At 34.3% G+C, this 19,065-nt stretch overlaps 1 protein-coding gene across 17 annotated transcripts in view; it reads left to right on the forward strand.

The window, feature by feature from the left end:
• LOC106034895 (uncharacterized) overlaps nucleotides 1-19,065 on the forward strand; it is a 570,359-nt gene that overhangs the window by 461,676 nt on the left and 89,618 nt on the right. For 14 of the 17 annotated variants that reach the window (XR_010829466.1, XR_010829470.1, XR_010829469.1 and 11 more), the window contains 2 exons: nucleotides 4,042-4,121; nucleotides 7,977-8,179. The exons of 2 other annotated variants lie outside the window; for them this stretch is intronic. The gene's annotated coding sequence lies outside the window, so the exon portion shown is untranslated. The remainder of the gene's footprint in view (nucleotides 1-4,041; nucleotides 4,122-7,976; nucleotides 8,180-19,065) is intronic. One more of the 17 variants, XR_010829459.1, reaches the window with a different exon arrangement.

Below are 19,065 nucleotides of genomic sequence, written 5' to 3' on the forward strand. Positions count from 1 at the left end.
GAGGACCTGAAATTTTGTGATGTGGCTATATAAGACAGGTATGAAAGTGTAATACGATGTAAAATTTGAGAATTTTAGAAATACTGAGTTTCTGTCTTTGCTTTTCTCATTGAAGTGATGATGAAGTGATCCTTTGAGGTTCACTTCTTATAAACGTTGTGTAGCTGTTCTGTAGTCATGAAGCTGTGAGTAGTTGTGTCAGCTGAGGATATAAAGAAAAGGACTGCATTTTCTGAATTGGCTAATGTTAAGTGTCATTTCTGAAACACTTCAGAATGGACTCAGATGTTATTGTTCAACATCCTAAAAAGGAATAAAATCAAGAGCCTAAAATTATAAGATACTATGAAAAAGCTGCCTGCAGCTAGATGAAAATATTACTGTTTAAAGACAAAAGGAAATGCAAGTAAATAGAAAGCTGATAAAGCCAATATATTTTCTAAAGTCTGCATTAAATGAGTAGAAATTACCTCAGAGATGTAACTAAAACACCCAAGTAAATACAAGCAGAAAAAATAAAAATAAAAATAAATAAATAAGAAGATAGCTTGTCTGAAAGTTTCTAAGGTCAGGAGCTAATACTGTGGCTGCATGTGCCCAACTTTACTTACGAGTCTAGTTAACACAAATAAACAAAAAAATGACATAGAAAAGGTGCAACTTCTGTGGGTTTGAGTCTACTAGCTTGTGTGATGGTTGCTGTACTGCAACTAAGTGCAAATTACAAACAATCAATGAAAGTTGATCTTTCAGATTTTTCTTCTTTATGCTTTTCTGTATAAGATATCATGTCCTAATGCTAATGAGACAAGGAAAAAAGAAGTTCAGTAATAAAAAGTACATCTTTGTGTACTGATGCTGGAAGAGTCCAGTTGAGAATAATTAATGAATATATAAATACTTTATTTCACAAAGAAAAAGTATGTTTCCATTTGTGGATTTCCATGGAAAATGCCTTGGAAAATCATCTTTACTGTATTCAGAATCAGAATGTGAGCATTTAAAAACAAAACAAAGAAAACACAACAACAACAGAGTTTTTCAGTCATTAATGTAGTCCTGACCTTTCTATGTCACGTTGATAAACACCTAAATAGATTCAGTTCTATGTGTTTAAGTCTGATGTTGGAATGTCTTTTGAGCATTGAAATGTCTTTGTGACATGCAGAATGCATGCAGCTATGAGACAAGTGCCATAATATAGTGTCATTCAATGGACATAAACTCTTACCTCTGTGCCAGGACAAACTGCCATTGATAAAAGATAAAAAGATGATAGTAAGCAGTTGTGGGTTTTGTTTGTTTTATTTTTTATTGTTGGCTTTTTATTTTCTTGTTTAGTAATAGTTTAGGTATAGCGTTGCCCTGGGAATACAATCAGAAATCGTTTCATCTTTCTAAAATCTATTCTGTACGGGCTATAATGCAATACAGCTCAGTTACATTTCCCTGAATGATAAACTAAAATCACAGTGGAGTTCTAAGCATGCTGAAAGCTCCCCCTGCTGTTGAAGAGTCATTAAGAGATGAGGATTTTGTATTTAAAAGAAAAGCCAAGATCAAATGTAGTAAACGAACTAATGGTCAAAAAAAAAAAATGTTTATTTCACAGATGGTATTTTCAGCTGATGAAAGAAAGAAGCTAATATGTTTGCATTAGGGTTAAATTACCATAGGAATAATGACATAAGAGAAAATCCTTGGTAAGAAACAAGATATTTCAGTTAAGCTAAATGAGGAAAAAAGCTAAGCATGAAATCGTTTTTTAATCTGCACCACTATTTTGCACAGGAAGAAATATTAAAAGCATTTAGCTGAGTCTTATATGGTTAAAGTTATAGATTTACTCTGGTTGAAGTGAATTACCAACTTCTAAATGTTATTCTGTTGAGATTTTGGAGTAGTTTATTGCAGCAATGTTGTATTCTACAAGTGCAGTGCAGTGAGATGGCGTACTTGAAATGATACTTGGACACAGCCTGAATGAAGGTAACTGCCTGTCTGTCTTGATTACTGAATTGAAGACAAACATCTATATACACAATAGATAACTTTATACCATTCTGCCTATGAACAATGTGCTCCTGATACCCAGAGAGAGCATGAGTCACTTGATTGGAGTGATACATGCAACTAAATAACATACTTTACGGAACAGATTTAGGGAGAATATCAACAAATATACTATGCAAAGAGCATACTATAGATCAGATTGCAAGTTACACTACTGCAGTAGGACATGAGTTAGTTAAGTTACACAAAGAGGAATTAAAGGAAAGCACCTGAATAGCATCCATAAAGAAAAAGAATGTGGATCTTTAATTATGTTATTTTATTTTTTATTTTCTGTACAGGACCTCTGCTATTTGCTATATGCTATATGTTGCTGTGTTTTATTCTCTGTGGAGTGCTGGTCACCCATTACACTCTCTTGTTATATAGCAGTTAAGCATTTAACAATATTCAGGACTATTTTATTCTCAAATTTCATAATCTGCAGACATCTGTTTGTTGTTGGGTTGATCTCAGCCAGCTGCCAGATCCATGGCAGGCTGCCTGAGGCCCATGCAGCCTCTCTCTTGCTGCCCCTCCTCAACAGGACGGGCAAGAAAACAGGATGGAAAAGCTCATGGGTCAAGATAAAAACAGGGAGATCATACACCAGTTACCATAATAGGCTAAACAGGCTCAACCTTAGGAAAATTAATTTCACTTACTGACAATTAAGTAGTTTCAGGTAGCAAGAAACAACATCAAAAGTAAAACAGCTTCCCTGCTACCCTGCCTTCTTCCCAGGCCCAACCTCACCCCTTCATTTCCCACCCCTCCACCCGCTACTGCCGAGCAGCACAGCGGGCTGGGGTCAGTCCCTAAGAGCCACTCTCTGCCCCTCCTTCCTCATTACACTGTGCCCTGAGCTAGTGTGGGGTCTCCATGGTTTCCCCTACGGCTGCTAGGCCCAGCTATGCCCTGCTGGGGCCATTGGAGCTGGCTGGAACCTGCCGTGTCCGGCACGGGGCAGAGGACGTCATATGGCATGGAAGATGCCTTTTGTCAGTTTGGGTCAGCCATCCAGGTGATGTCCCCTCTTAGCTTCTTGTGCATCCCCAGCCCACTTGCTTTGAGCGTGTGGGGAAGAAAGACAGCCTTGGTGCTGTGTAAGCACTGCTCAGGCATACCCAAAATGCTGGTGTGTTATCAACTCTGCCCTAGCCACAAATACAAAACAAGGTACCATACAGGCTGATATGAAGAAATTTAACTTCATAACTTAATCCTCGCCAGGCCCATCACTTTCCCTTTATGGTGAGGCATCTCAAGTGCCAAGTGTATACAATTGCTTATTTTCACCTCTTGATTCTACACTGCTTCCATGAGTGCCATCTTACCTAGTAGGATACTGTTTGTCAGATTTCAGGGGGGAAGCATGAAGTATTTACAGTTTCTAATATCAACCTTCAGTTACAGGCCTTCGCGGTATCTAGAAATGACTTATTCATTTATTTATTTATTAATCCTGATCTGTCATTGCATTGAAACAGAAATCTTCTTTCATTCTGTCAGGATTATTTTACATAACTCTTTGATTTCCTCTTGTAATTGGCTCCTGTTACAAGCTGAAGGGGCTGTCGGGTGCTTGCCTCCTCTAGTCTGGATTCTGAAGGTTCAGCATATCAGAGGTTGTGCTCAGTGTCTTTTACAAAATTGAATAATAGTCTTACAGCATCTTACAAGTGTAAAAAATGTATAACTTTTAAGTACAACTTATGAGTCCTCATTCAGCACATTGCATTTGATTTCCATATCTTATTTAGTGACAGCTGCCACTTCAATACAGCAAATTAAATTATGCAGCATAAAATGTCTTACTAAAATTTTGCTGCTTTACTAGAAATATTCTCCATTGTTTTGAGAAGGTAAAATATTTTTAAATGAGTCAGCTTAGATATCATCTCTCATGTATTTTGCATGCAAGAAAATTTAATTGAGATCAGTTGACTTAGCTAATAAAACTCTTTTATTTCTGTGCTTGTCCGACAGTCTAAACAAGATTCAATGATGAATAATGTAGCCCAGTCCTTTGTCACTCGGAGGCACCATCCTTTCTTGAGACTGTTTTGGTAAGGTGGTTTTCTAGATTTTCTCTGTAGTCTGAATTTAGAGTGAAAAATGATACAGAATTTCAAATTACTGTTTTTCCTTTGCTTTTTAAGGTCTCTGCCTAAGCTTCTTAACTGTATGTTGTGGTTTCTGTAGCACAGCAGGCCTAGACTAAGGGATTTTACTGCTGTGGTAGGTATAACGGCAATGGCTGAAAGGTCTCGTTTACATGAGGATTTATGAAAATGTGAATGGCTTGTGCTCGCACATATGCATTATCCCAAATACAGGCTGTAAAATCCATCCCCATTACTTACGTATTAAAACTACCTTCATCATCACTGCATCTGACCACTTCATGCTTATCATATAATTTTATGCTAACAAAAAGTACAAAGAGGAAAGCCTATTACCATGAAATTATTATGGGGAGAAATGGAGTCAGGTTTCAGGGAGAAGTTTTCAAAGGAATGATTGAAAATATAGTGTTTCACACAGTGAATGGAGATAAGCACCTCATTATCTAATATTTCAGAAGGTCAAGAGCAGACAACTTTTGTATTTAGCTCTGCTTCTAGAATAACAGGGGGTAGTGAGCTGTCCTTGCCTTTCTCTGTCTGAACACTTTCTATTTGCTTCAAGCAAAAATCAGCTGAAAGCACTTAAAAAATAATAATAAAAAAAATCTGAGTTACACCTGATGGCTTTTACCTGGAGTAAGTTAGGAAGTCTTCTTAGAAGCTAACTCTGTGGTAGACCTGTGGATCAAGAGAGAGTCAGTCAAGTGACTTAACAAGAAAACTGTAATTCAGTCAATACTCAGACCTCCTGTCTGTGAGCTCACTGTAAGGAAAGGTGAGGAAAGTTTACTACAGTTAAAATTCTAATTATGCAGATATACAATTGTTAGTTATTTTTATTTTTAAATGATTACCATTAGAATATAAGCCCTATAAAATTCTCATATGAAAGGTTATAACATCTTCTTTTCAATAGAAGGACTTCTACAAGAGTTTAGCTGAACATAAAATTATGTTCTGTATAAAGGAGAAGTGGGAATTATTTAAAAAACTGTATTTTTTTTTAATAAAGAAATAGATGGAAAGAAGAATTAAACACTCCAGCTTCCAACTTAAACCAAGAGCAAGTGCAGCCCTTTTGCTCTTTGTAGAGCTTCCCTTTAGTTCCTTAGTCCTGATCTACAAGGATTAGAGGGAAGAGCATGGCCACACATTTCAAAGGAGTAGGCATATTCTTTAGCATCTGAATAAAAGACTCAGTAGGCATTTTTTCCCTTGCACAGTAACCTTTTGCACTTGAGTGGCATAGAGTTGAATAACCCCCTTTATGTGACCAAGGGTGAAAAACATCTAGATCTCATAGAAATACAGGTAAACTATTTCAAATCAGTATTATGTGGAAATTGAATATATTGTATAAAAAATTAGATATCTTGGCATACCGAAGGCAAAATCAGAGAAGGAAGGAAAAATATGGTTAGACAATATAAAGCAAAATAAAGCCACATTCAATGGCAAAGACGTGACATGACAAATACTCTACAACAGAAAAGATATTTAAATATACCATTTAGAGCTGCATGCATAGTAAGCCTGTCTTTGACTTGTTGATCAAAAGGGTAACATACAACAAATCAATCTTATTACCATTAGTTTCAGAACTAGTTAGTACTTTACTGTCTTAAAGGTAAACAATTTAAATACTAATTAGTAGACTTCTGATATACATCATTGAATGCATGTGGAGTTCACAAAATACGTGAGGAAATGAGAAGCAAATCATGCAAATGTCTAAGATTCAACTGATAAAAATCAGCATTAGGTCTAACTGACCATATGAAGTTACCTCGTTTCAGTGTTTTAGAGGATGAGGACCTATACATGTGAGAACGTTGTCACTGTCTAATCAGGGTTGCTCAGTGTAATTTCTGACCATCTAGTCCTTTTTTTTTGTTAATGTCCCTTTTTCTTGGTTTGTATAGTTTAATATGGATTAGGCTTTGAGGAAAGGGCTGGGCTTGTAGTTCTGGATAGAAATGGAACACACACTGTGGAACTACATTGTTAGAGATGCAGCTTGGTCTGAAGTTGATAACATAATGCAGTGCTTGAGAACCTGTCTGCCACTGAGTTATTATTGCTGATTTTTTTTTTTTCAGAGTGCAAGGACAATGTCACCATGTCACTGTCTAATTGATACTGCATTAGAAAAGCAGTTGTTTCTTTTCTTTTTCTGAATGTTAAACTGCTATGCACCATTTTGACACATAATGAGAAGCAGTGTGGTCCTATTGATAATGTATTATGTCAGGATTCAGGAGGCTTAGGTTTTATTGCTGACTGCTGATGCTTCTACAGAATATTATTCAACATTCTGGTTTCTGGGGTGCTAAGAAACATTATAAATAATAAAAGAAAAATACCACTATAATTTTGTTTCCATAAATTAAAAGTGAGTTGTTTGTTCTGTCATTACTTTTCATATTCCACTTTGTTGTGCTTATTGTGTGCCTGTGCAAGTCTTTGTACTAATTCCTAAAAGTATCCTTAAGTGGTACTAGAAACTCTACATACTGTAGTATGTCATTGGAAAAACAAAACAACTTTTTTCAGTGATTCTAGTGACTCTCATAATTTCGGATGTTTTATCCAGTCTTTTTTTTTTTTTTTTTTTGGATATATTGGAGGATGGAGACAAACAAGCCAAGCACTCTTAGCTTGCAGATTTATTAGCTAGTGTCTAGATATGGACAGAAGAGTAGTGGGCTATGGCAGAAGCGATTATTAGGAATATTAGTGTTAATAAAAACAATACTTTCTCAGAGGAAGAGGTATAATTAACAACTGTATTTGTGAAATTGCTGTTTATTACTGATCCACTGAGTGTGGATTATTGATGTAATATAGAGAAATTTTTACTGTCATTCACTGATATAGGACTGGAGTACTTCCCAAAACCCTAGGTGAGCTCCACATCAACTCAATGCATGCAAAAATGTTTTCTGCTATCAAAAGTTTATTTTTTTTCACCCCTTTTGTTCCCTGTGGTATCAACTGTTAATCCAGCTCACGTATATCGTTTAAGGTGGCATACTCTCTAAGTAATATGATGGGTAATATCTATGCTTATTGAAGCTTTTTAATATTCAGTATTTAGGATTCTCCCACAGTCTAGGTGAGTGAACTTAGCAGGAATTGTTTGTACCACTAATGAAGATTTAAAGAGAAAGTATTTTTTTATTATTCCTTCTTTGCAAACCAAAGCTGCCTTTCCTAATCAGTTTTATTTAGGCTTTGGAAAGTGGAACTTTCTAGCTGTGAGCAAGTGTTTTACGTTACCCTTCCTACCCAAGGTTCTTGAATTACCATATTTATAGTAGACATTAATTAACACATTCCTGTCTTCAAAATACTCAAAACAATTAGAGCTATCTGAAAAAACAAACAAACAAAAAAAACCTTGGAAATAAATACTCAATGCTGTCTCTTTTTCCTGTCTTAATAAATTGTCTTTTTTACATAAAGACTGCGTGGATGGTGACTCTGGGAATAGACGCTTGATTTGAGCTGCAGCATGGAGACCCCGAAGTTTCAAATATTTCCACTCTCCCAAATTTGTCTCAAGATCTACTATAGACATTTGTTTTCATCATCTTACCAGTGCAATCGTAGTGCAACAGAGAGATGTTTTGCTGAAAGACCTGTCTGATTATATGAGAAGCCTGTACTTTCAATTCTTATGAAATTATGTGAACAGTTTTTTATGCCAAATTTATATCAAAATATTGAGTAAAATCAACTTTCTAAAAATTTTCATCCACATTGGAAACACCTTCTTCTACTTTTATTTTTCAGTATTTTAAACATATTTTCTTCAATGTGAAGTTCTGGCAAGAATCAAGTTGCCGTTTGCTCAGTCAGCACTTGGGAAACTTTCTTCTAAAACTGAGACATTCTCCACTGAGATTCCCATCTGTTAAAATTCTATGGAGAAACATATAACTGGGCAGCTCGAGAATTTCATCTGCACTGTGTGGAAGTTGTTGATCTTTTTTAGTGTAAGTTTGAGACTGTGAAATATGTTGGCAATACAATGTGATGGCTATTTAACTGAATGTTTTCATTTGATCTAATAGTTTCTTCAGATAAAACATGTTCTGTTCAGCTAACTGCATGATCTGATAGGAGTGATCAAATAGGAGGTAGGGATGGGGAGCACGTGCACATTGGTGGAATGTGTGCAGGAAAAAAAGGGGTCATTCAATCCCTGGAATTAAATGCAGTAGGTCATATTTTAGCAATAGTCAAGGATAGCTATTTTAATCATTGAAGTATTTAGAACCTGAATCCTCTTATTCTTTTATTCACTTTCCTAGTGAGTGATTCTTGCTGTTCTTTAGGTTCTCCTCAGAGTTACGTACTTTTTATTGCAGCCGCATTTCAAAAGCATTCTTGGCTTTTAACAAGCACTTGTGAGAATTTACTTTATTTGATTAAATACCTGTAGCAACTGGGAAAAAACACCTCATCACAACTGCAGCTGTGGAACTGCTGCACTGTAATCTGGAACTGCTAAAAACTGGAACTGCTGCTACAGTGTAATCTATTCTGTACATGGAGCTTTCAGGATAGTGGTTATGAGTTCTTGCACTAGTCGCCTGAAACTCCATCAGCTGTGTCTTATAGACAAAGGCTGTGCTGGAGTATTTTTCTAAGTGTACTAGCAGTAGCATTATGTTGTGTAGTAGAGTAGCAACACTTTGCTTACAAAATGTTGCCATAATGCTTTCTGGCTTGTATGAGTCTTTTAAATGTAACAGAGGAATTGTTGATGAGAATGAAATATGGACTTGTATATTTATTCTAGGAAAAGTTAAATATGTCTTAACGAAGTCACAAATAGTTGCTGGTACTTACGTGATCTGAATTTGATTCTGCATGAATTTATATTTAATATAAATTAATTAAATATGAATTTAATATAAATGAATTTGTTTCTGCAACATGTTTCTGCAACAGAGTCTGTTTGATAGAAATTTGTAGCTAGAAATTCTGTAAACTAGGTCACTGTAATGAAAAGTCTTTTCTGTTCCAAAATACAGGATTTTAATTTTCTGAACGTGCCAACAGCTCTGAATAAGCACAACCAAAATTAAAATATGCACAGCTTAGCTCATTGTTAAATTTTTAAATCCAATTCCTTTCCTCATAGCTTACCTGTTTACCTCTGATGCAATTTCTGCATGTATAGATTTTTTTTGTTACTGATTCCCATATCACTTTGCACAGTGTTGCAATACAAAGCTTCAGACTCAGTGATGAATTGGAAGAATTTGATGTCAATAGCACTAGGAAAATTTAGGAATTGTCCAACAGAGAGAGAGAAAAAGGCTGTAAGACATAAACAGTTAACTTGGTTTTGTGTAGTATAGTGAATAGAGTATGTAGAATGGGATTGAAATGTCTGCTTGTCAATAGCAGTTGGGTCAGTGTGAATAAGTTATATAGCCACTGATAATTTTTGAAAAAAATGTATAAAAGATTTCTTATACATGTAAATTTAGCATAAAAATGCAATCTCCTGCATTATATTTTATTTGAATGTTTTTTCTAGCTAGCTAGCTTATTTTGCTTATTATAAGCTGTTAGTTCATGTCTCCTGTCAGAAGAAAATGGTCACCTCATCATCTTTTATTTGTTGTCTGCTTCTTGAATGGTTTTCCTGTCAAGCTCATGCTTCTTATTTTTGTACTGCACGTCAGACTGATATTTGTGCTCTGCAGCTCATTTTAAGGTCCGGGTATTGTGGCTATCCAATTGACATTTGTGGGAGAGAGCCATGACATTGAAATCTTGGTATCAATATTGAAGATGTTGCATGTTGGGTTGGGACTTGGCACTGCCTGTCTCTTTAGGCATCTAGTCCTAGAATTTGCAAAAGTGGGGAACAGTTAAAGCAAATGTCCAAGCCAAAAGTATATTTCAACTATCTGTCATGCTCTGTGTCCTTGCAATGATATGAAACAAAGCAGGTGGGCCTTTCCCATTTATCTTGATCACATTTGACCGCACACTGAGTATTTCATCCTTTGCTTAAGAGGAGTTGAACTCAGCTGCAGAGCTGTGGTGGGTGCATCGGAACACAGTTCCTAACACACATGAAGTTTCATAACAGAGAATTTGAACACAAAGGTCACGCTGAATACGATCTCAGCTTGCAGGAAGCTTAGGGAGATTGAAGTGCTGAATCTGGCTCAACTGTATTGTACTCAAAGACTCAGCTGTGCTTCTCAGAAGTAACCTCACTGAAAGGAAATATCTGGGAGGCAAGCAAAGCTAAATTTATGTTTCATCGCCCAATTAAATGCAACAAAATTGAAAAATAGCTACCTTGAGCTTCATGTACAACTGGAAAAAGAGGAATAGATTCTTGAAAATATAATGATTTGAAAAATGCTTACAAACAGACTAACATTTGTAGGAAAAGTCTGTTGAAAATAAAAAATGTAAATGTTTATTTGAATTGTTTCTAAATGTTTTTCATATATAGAAGGGAAAGTAGATGCTGAACAGTTTACAGTGTCTAGATTGTAAACTGCTCTGCAGAGCAGTCCTACAGTTTCTAGATATGTGCTGCCACATTTAAAAAAAAAAAAAAAAAGGAAAACAAAAGGGAGCAAAAAATAATTACTTAGTAGGTTTTGCCATATCTACTTCATGTTTATCGGTCTATATTTTCCTTCCTGAACAATAATGGACTATGAAAACATACATGCTGATATATTTTATAACTTTCTTGTAATCTCTTGTATCTAGAAGTATATCAAAATAATGAAGTATTATTCAGAATGATACTTCTGGTCATATCTTCTGCAGCTGTATCTGTACAGCTCAATTCAGTGACACCAACAACCATCTCTTTGCTTCACTTTTGACTTTAAAGAGATAAATGCAATTAGTTTTATTTCCTACAAGGGTAGGTTGGAGAAACTAGGGGAAAAGGGCATGTAAAATATTTATTTGTTTATTTATCCCCTCAAATGAATTTTGAGGGCTGTGAACTATTTATCAGTCAAAGAAGTGGTAATGGAGTTTGCCTTTTGCCTTTAGAGTATTAGGAATAGAATGGAGAATAAAAATAGCTTGGTGTAAGACGTAATGTTGGTCGTTATAGCTGAAATCATGCTCCTGCATTTACTGTCTTGGTTAACACAGTATTATTTAAAGAGGCATAAGGAACCCAGAACAGGTGAAAAGATGTGAAAGGTGTCTAATGGTATGCAACCTAAATCAATCTATACACTGCATGTTATTTCTCCCAGTGATATACACATCAATAAACTATTTTTTAAATATTGTGTCATTATTAGGATTTTAGTTGTGTCCAGTAGTGTGTTGTGGTTTTGTTGTTGTTATTGTTTTGTTTTTAAACGTGTCTTGAATTTGAAAGGAGAAAGAAGATTTTTGGTAGTGTTTTCACTAATTAAAGCTCACAGAAAACATCTTCTTACATTGATAAAATAAAGATACTTGGTTTCTTGCAGGGCAGTGATTCATGGGGGGGAAAAAAAGGCTTAATTTTGCTGGCTCTCACTAAATCAAAGTATGCTACTCTGTCTTCTAGAGAATCAAAAAAAAAAAAGCAAAGGGAGTACAAAGGGAGTATTTGTAACTATACAGTAAACTCCTAAAATCACTCATTTTATTAGTTAGCTGACACTGCATTGTGCATGAGTAAGTTATGTACAAGACGGAACCTTCTTGTAAACATCTTAGATTAAGGTTCAGGGACGACACAAAATTGATAACGTTAAATCTCTGAAGAAACTTGTGTTGTCATTTTGATGAGCTGTTGGTGGCTTAACTGAAAACAAATATAGTATGCCCTTAGTTATATTTTTTTCATAGCTGAGGCCATAAAGAAAAGAAAGCATTTTCTCCTCTTTTAAAGATAAATTGGGATACAAAGATTTAATATTTCTGCATATTTAAATGTAGACTGTTCTTTCTATTGTAATTATTCTATATTTTAGACTTTATGATTGAATAGATGTATTTCTTCTGGAATACAGAATCCCATTTATTTTCTATTAGCAGAATGAATTTCGTAATAGGAAAGATTCCAAATAAGCATTAAGATAATCAACAGAATCTGGACTGAAATGGCAAAGCTTGCGTATGCTTCTGTGAGATTTCTGTGTTGTTTTTCAAAAAATATATAAAGATCCAATGACTGGTTTATATTCCAGCAGCTGGTTAACACTTCTTGATTGATGCCAAAGTTTAAAAAAATAAAAATAAAAAAATAGTTCGAACTATGATGTGCACTTACTTAAAGACGCGCTATGCCAATGATTACTTTTTTTTTTTTTTTAACTTTAAGAAATTCTAAATTTTTATGTGTATTTCTACTCTGTCTTTCTCTGCAGGCCTTCTTATTCACCTGTGTGATTTGCAGACATGCTGTAAAACAGATTCTGTAGAATAATAATTAATAATAATTAATAATCTTGAGTTCTAGGAAAGGAAAATATTATACATGATTTGAACCATCCATTTTATAAAAATAACAACAAATTGAAAGCTGCATTAATTTATACTCAGAAGATAATGAAAGCTGTAGACAAATAATTAATATTTATGTAGTTGTTAAAAATGTAGATAGTGATTACATTAACCTCTATAACACTTAACAGTCTTCGGAAATAATTTGAATGATCCATTTTCCATATCAAAACATGAGGCAGCATATGAATTTCTCAGTCTGAAGACCATTTCCTTGTAATAGCATCTAAAACATATTATGTTAACTGTCTTTAATGATGGGGAACATACAAATGTTTCTGAGAAGTCAAGTGCTTTCAGATAAGCAGCATGATTCCAGGGGGAGACCCACTAAAAAGGGGAAGGATGTTTGACAGAATTATTTCTTCTCTTATTTTCCTGGGGATAATTTGTTATTGGGAATATTCGGTCGTTTTCATTTCTGCTTCTTCTTTCTTTTTTAAGTTTCTTACAGAAATTGAAATTCGAGACAATAAACTAGAGGAGTTTTGCCAAAACAGCATTGGGCCTCAAACATCTAACATAAATACTGATTTATACTTTTTCTGGAACAATCACAAGACATTGCAGACTTCTAAAGCTTCTGTAGATCAATGAAAAAAAAAAAAAAAAGAACACAACAACATATGTCTTTCTTACAGGAAATTTTAAAGTCTAATGTATCTTTACAAATTTCAGCATTCTTTAGAAGTATTTTATCATTAGGCCAACAGGAAATACAGCTTATGGCTGTGCATAAAAATGAGTTGAACATGAAATGCCATACATCCTAAAGTCTTTGCGCTGTAAAAACTCAAATCATTATAATGACTAAGTGAGCCAACTTACATAACTTAAAGTTTTTATTGTGTTGAAATGAGATATTATTTTGTTGGTAAAGTTCTCCTTGATATTTATTTCCAGTCCCAACGTGTTCATCTTAACAAGTTGCAAATGGAAATTCTGAGCTGAAAACTGCTCAAATATTCATAATAAGTTCTGAAAACAATTGTGGTTTTTACACTGAAGCTGTACATAGGGTTTATATTTTTATTCAATAATTTTATTGAAAATATTAATAAGTTTTGTTTCATGAATCTTTCACAACTACTTTTTCTTCCGTATTTCACTTGGCAGTTCATGTTATTTTTCTCTGTGTTCTGAGAAACTTCACTTGTGCTGGACCTCCTATATCACATTTACAGTATGGCAGTTAGTATTTATAGCTGCTGCATTACATCCTTTTGAAAGTTTGAAATTAAACTACTTTGACTTTGATCACCCAAAAAAGCATCCTCTTAACTTTAAGTATATAAATATTATCATGAAACCTCTTTAGGCATAAAGTGAACCCAGTGTTCTAATATATTCTGGGTCAAGATTAGGGAGATTACTTTGTGGGATTCAACTGGTGCTCTCTCAATATTTTAATTAAAAAGAAAGAAAGAAACAAAAATCAAGTCCTAGTTCTTTTTAACTGTGCTGTGAACTCCATTCTTGAGTAAAGTTAGAAAACAAATGAAGTCAATTTAGTAAAGGAAGTTTTTTCACATGGTAGAACTGCTTTGAACAAAATTTAACCTGGAAAAGACTTCTGAAGATGATTAGAAAGAATTTAATCAGAACCACAAAAGACAAAAATCCCTTTTGTAGAATAGTCAGGGCATACCTAAGTCCTTAAGTTTTTACTTAAGGTACTTTACACTTATGTCCTTGTTCTCTTATTCTACCTATTCTATTCTATTACTTTCTACAGCCATCTCTGTCATCTCTGTTGGATTCAGCGAATAATTTTAGTATCAGGTGGAAATGTATTTGGGAGAGACTAAGCTAGTCATTTAGAAATTCCAGTTGGACACTGAAGAAGGCAGAAGAGTTTATGATCTAAACCCTGGCTTTCTGTGCAACAGCTACATAAGTTCAGAGACGTTTAGGTGAACATTCTTAACATTCAAATTTTGGAGTATGAGAAAGTATATAAATGGTAAATGACTTTTTTTTTCCTCTTCTAGAAGTTGTAAAACCTTTGTCCAAGTGTACTTTTATAGAAGGTGCAAGGTTTTTTTTATGCAACCTTAAAACATAAATAAGAAAATCCTGGGAGGAGAAAACCCCTGAAATGCCAACAAGTTCTAACCAATTTTGAGAGTGTAATTTTCTGCAAAGCTTCAGTTCTGCAGCTGCATCATCCTGAACGGTGATAGGATTCAACTATTTGTTTTTCTCACTCCTTTCAGGGCTTCCTCACATCTTTTGACTTTTGTCATTGTCTTTCACATCTTTGACCAGTTCTTCCCTTTCAGGAAATAGCTGGTCCACAAGAGCATCATATATGTCAAGAAAGTGTCTTCAGGACACTCCACATATCTCCTAGGTGTAAGTGTCCAACCCTATTGTCCTTCCAGCCAATATCAGGAAGATTGAAGCTTTGTCTGAACATTCCGGCTCTGTGTCTCATGAATGACACAATCAGCTTCAAAAGGCTTTTAAAAGAATCATTTAGGTTTCCCAAAATTATCTCCTTGCAGCTATTACATGTCTATTAGGCTATCAAAGCACATTTTTTCTGTTCTTTCTGTTTAATCTATACATAATCTAGTAGCTACACTCTAAATGATCTTCGACCAAAATTAATGTCCTATGTAAAGGAAATAATGATAGCTGTTTAATTATTCATTCATTTCAGTTTATTATGAATCATTCTAAAATCTTAGCAGGACATGAAAGATTTCAGCTGAATGAATGCTTATTATAACTGTCAGACCAGTGAGTTTAAACTATAAACATTGTAGAAGATAAATAGTATTTATTTGATATTTTTGATATAAGCTATTTTGAGCCTGAGCAATTGAGTCCTTTTTCAGTATGTTTCTTTCTGCAAAATAATATATATATATATATATATATAAAATTTAAAAAAGTGGTTCAAGTAACAAAGAAAAGATTATATTTGATTTATGTCAGGTTATTTGATTGTTTGTTTGGGTTTTGTTGCCTATGACATTTCATTGCATAGTTTTTAAGATCAGAAGAAACAATATGTGTGTCTAATTTGATAGTCCATAGGAGATAGTCACTATTAAAATATGTTTGCATCACATCCATAACTTCTGAAAAGCATTGTTTCACTTTGGCAATAATTTAAATTGATACAGAGACTATCAAAATATTTCAGTAATGGTGTGTTCTTGCCACTATTTCTAGGCTGGAAAGTAGCTACTTTGAAATTTTGGAGTGGGTTTTGTATTTAGTTTTTTTGTCCTTAAAATGCTTATTATCTTCCTGAAGAGTCATCCTTGGCTAGGTATTTGCTTGTTTCTTAACTTTCACGTGGCTGAACTAAACTGATTGAGTTGTTCAGATTTCTAACTGCAGTGTTGGTTAACCTGATTGCAAATCACTATTGCGCCTCTTCTGTAAAGGGATCAATATAGCAATATATCTCTACTTCATAAGTTCTATTCAAGGTTTTCATGTCATATTTTTAAAAGTCCTGAAAAGTGTGTTATCATCAATTATAGAAAGAATGAACAGTGTAAGTTATCGATATTCTGTAAAGTGTGTTCTGTACTATAAGAGGTTATACCTACATGAATGTCAACTGTTTGGGTGTCAATGACCTCTGTCATTCTTTTGTTGTAGGTAAAAAAGATAATCTGATTTATGTAGAAGATGAAGGCCTAGATAAAAATAAAGAAAATGAACCAACTCAGGATTTTTTCTCTTCTGTTTCCAGAACATTATATATTAAAGTTCTGACGTATTTTTGTATTTACTGTGAGCTTTTCATATTTCACTCTATATGCTCAACATACCCCAGTGTTTTCTGGAAAGAGTTAGGGTACAAAGTCTATTGTGAATAAAGACTCAGCACCTACCTTAATGTTTGTTGCTTGTGATATTCCAGTAATTCATAAGCAGTAGTAATATTTACTAACTTATGGCATCATGTGCAATCTGTTACAAGCTCTTAAGATGAAATTACTTTCTGTGCTCATGCATCAGGTTTGATTTCGGGCTAATCATTTGTCATACAGGCACACCTGTTTGCCTGCCTTCTTCTTTGAGTGATGAAGAACCATGAGAAGATTAGGAGGAGAGAAGTCATGCACTTAAGAACTAGGAAAAGGATAAGTTTTCTTTGAGTACATGTACATGTACTTATGCATACATGTGTGTGTTTGTTATCCAGGAAATTTGATGAAATTTCTGACTGAAGTGATAAAGTATTTTTTGATGTATTAAAAGTGAGTGGCATCTGGGAATTTTCTCCTGTGATAGTTTTAAAATTTAGCTCTTAGCCGTACCAGTTCTTAAATAAACATACTGAAGTTGACTCCAAGTTACTCAGGGTATGCAGTGCAACAAGGGTAGTGGCTGCTTTATACCCTAATACTAATTTATGATAAAGAATCTCTCAGAGATTACAGGAGGTTTGTTTTAGCTTGTCACCATTGTAGTTTGGAAAACATAACAAAACAAGTATTTATTTTCATCATGCTTTATTAATTTTTGAAAAGCTTATGTAAGTTTTATGCAACTCCTTGAAATTAGCATTATATCTGTGTATTACGAAGAGTAGAGAAATATTTTGGTTGACAAATCTAAAGTCAAATATTCCTAATATTTTTCAGGGTCATGATAATTTTAATTTATTAATTGTGTTTTCTAAGTTGAAAGCTCTGTTTTCTGTTCTTCCAGCCGGTCTTTACATCATATTCACATTCATAATTACAGCCACTGTATAGGGGCAGTATAAGGGATAATTGAACCATGACATGACCTGAAGGGTGGTAAAAAAAAAAAAAAATAAAATAAAAAAAAAATGTTTCACCATTTTTGATCATAGAAAAATTAAACTATACATTTATTTTTTGCCCATTCTTCAGTAGATTAAAGGAGGAAGCATTCACACACAGGAAAATGTTTTATTAAAATATGGCACGCTCAAATCCTTGTCATATATTTATGACCTTTTTTTGTGAAAAATTACAGTAAATATAATGTAACATACTGGAGTATTGAAATATTTTTGTTGTTCCTAGAACAAATCACAGAGTCCCAGGGGGGGAAAAAAAAGTCTTTTGATCTAAAACTGCTGTCAGAAAGACTTTTTTGATAGATGCCTATTTTGAAAGAGCATGCTTTGACCTATTGTCTGCCTCAAAATTCTAGAAACCAATATGTTATTTAGCATGAGTAATACTTAGTACTTTTCATGCAAGTATGAGAGACATGAACATCACTGTGTTAATTCTCATATACTGCACTTTATCAGGGAGACAGTGAAGGTACATAATTTGCCGAGAATCATATGAGCAAGCCCGTGGCAGAGCTGGAAATTAAACTTAAATCTCTGTGTGCTGTGCATGTACATTTCTATAAATCCACATAAATTCTGCTATTGATTTCTGTAATTCCACAGTCAGAAGTCTTACCTCTAAAATCCCAGGCCTGTATTTAGTAATAAGCAATGTACAAACATTTTATGTATATCAGTAATGTCTTTAAGAATTGAGGAGGAATTAGCATGCAGAAATCTTTCTATAATAACCTACAGCAGACTGATGACTCACAGAAAGATACAAAGACAGCACGAATGCAGCGAGATGCATGGCATACTGTTCTTCACATCTGTGCTTTTTCCTGCCATATACTATTCTGTGTCATCTGAGAAGACTCTCCAAGGTTTTTCCATAATTCTTGTGCTTGAATTTGGCCCTATATAGTTGAGAAGGATGCTAGTTCAATATATTGTATATATAAAACAGCCTTTCAATAAATAGTTATTCTGAATAAAATGTAGAATCTGATTCAGTGTTTCCTGAGCAATAGGAAACACTCTGAAAGTAATAACACTCAAAAAGGTCTTTTACACCAGTTCCTTTATTTCTCCGGCATATAAAGGCTTAGCCTTTGGCTCTCTCATGTGATGCAATGCAGAGAAGTTTATATGGGTTATCTGCTATAATAAAATGCATTGTTTTTATTGCTTTTATAATAGGACTACAGATTCTTACAATCAGTATTAACAGATCACTGACAATTTACTGAAATGTATTAGTAACCTAGTGAAGTCTGGACAGTAGATTTACTGTGTAATCACAGTCATAAAAACAGAGCTAAGTTCAAATTAAAGTGCATGCTATATTACAACAACACAAGAACTACCAGCCCTTAGAGGAAGTGTTTGCAAAGTGCTGGTATAACAGGAGTTTTATCTAGGTGGATGCTATAAGGCACAACTCTTAGAAATATATATATTTTTTCTTTCCAGACAACAAGATTGCTGCATCTACTTCTGTATTATTTGGGCCTAAAATTGTTGCTGGTCCTGTGCTGCTATGTAAGGGCAAAAATAATTTCTTGCTGCCATTTATGCTACATTTGGAAGGGAAGA

This window comes from Anser cygnoides, chromosome 2, assembly GCF_040182565.1.
Source record: "Anser cygnoides isolate HZ-2024a breed goose chromosome 2, Taihu_goose_T2T_genome, whole genome shotgun sequence".
Classification (NCBI taxonomy): domain Eukaryota; kingdom Metazoa; phylum Chordata; class Aves; order Anseriformes; family Anatidae; genus Anser; species Anser cygnoides.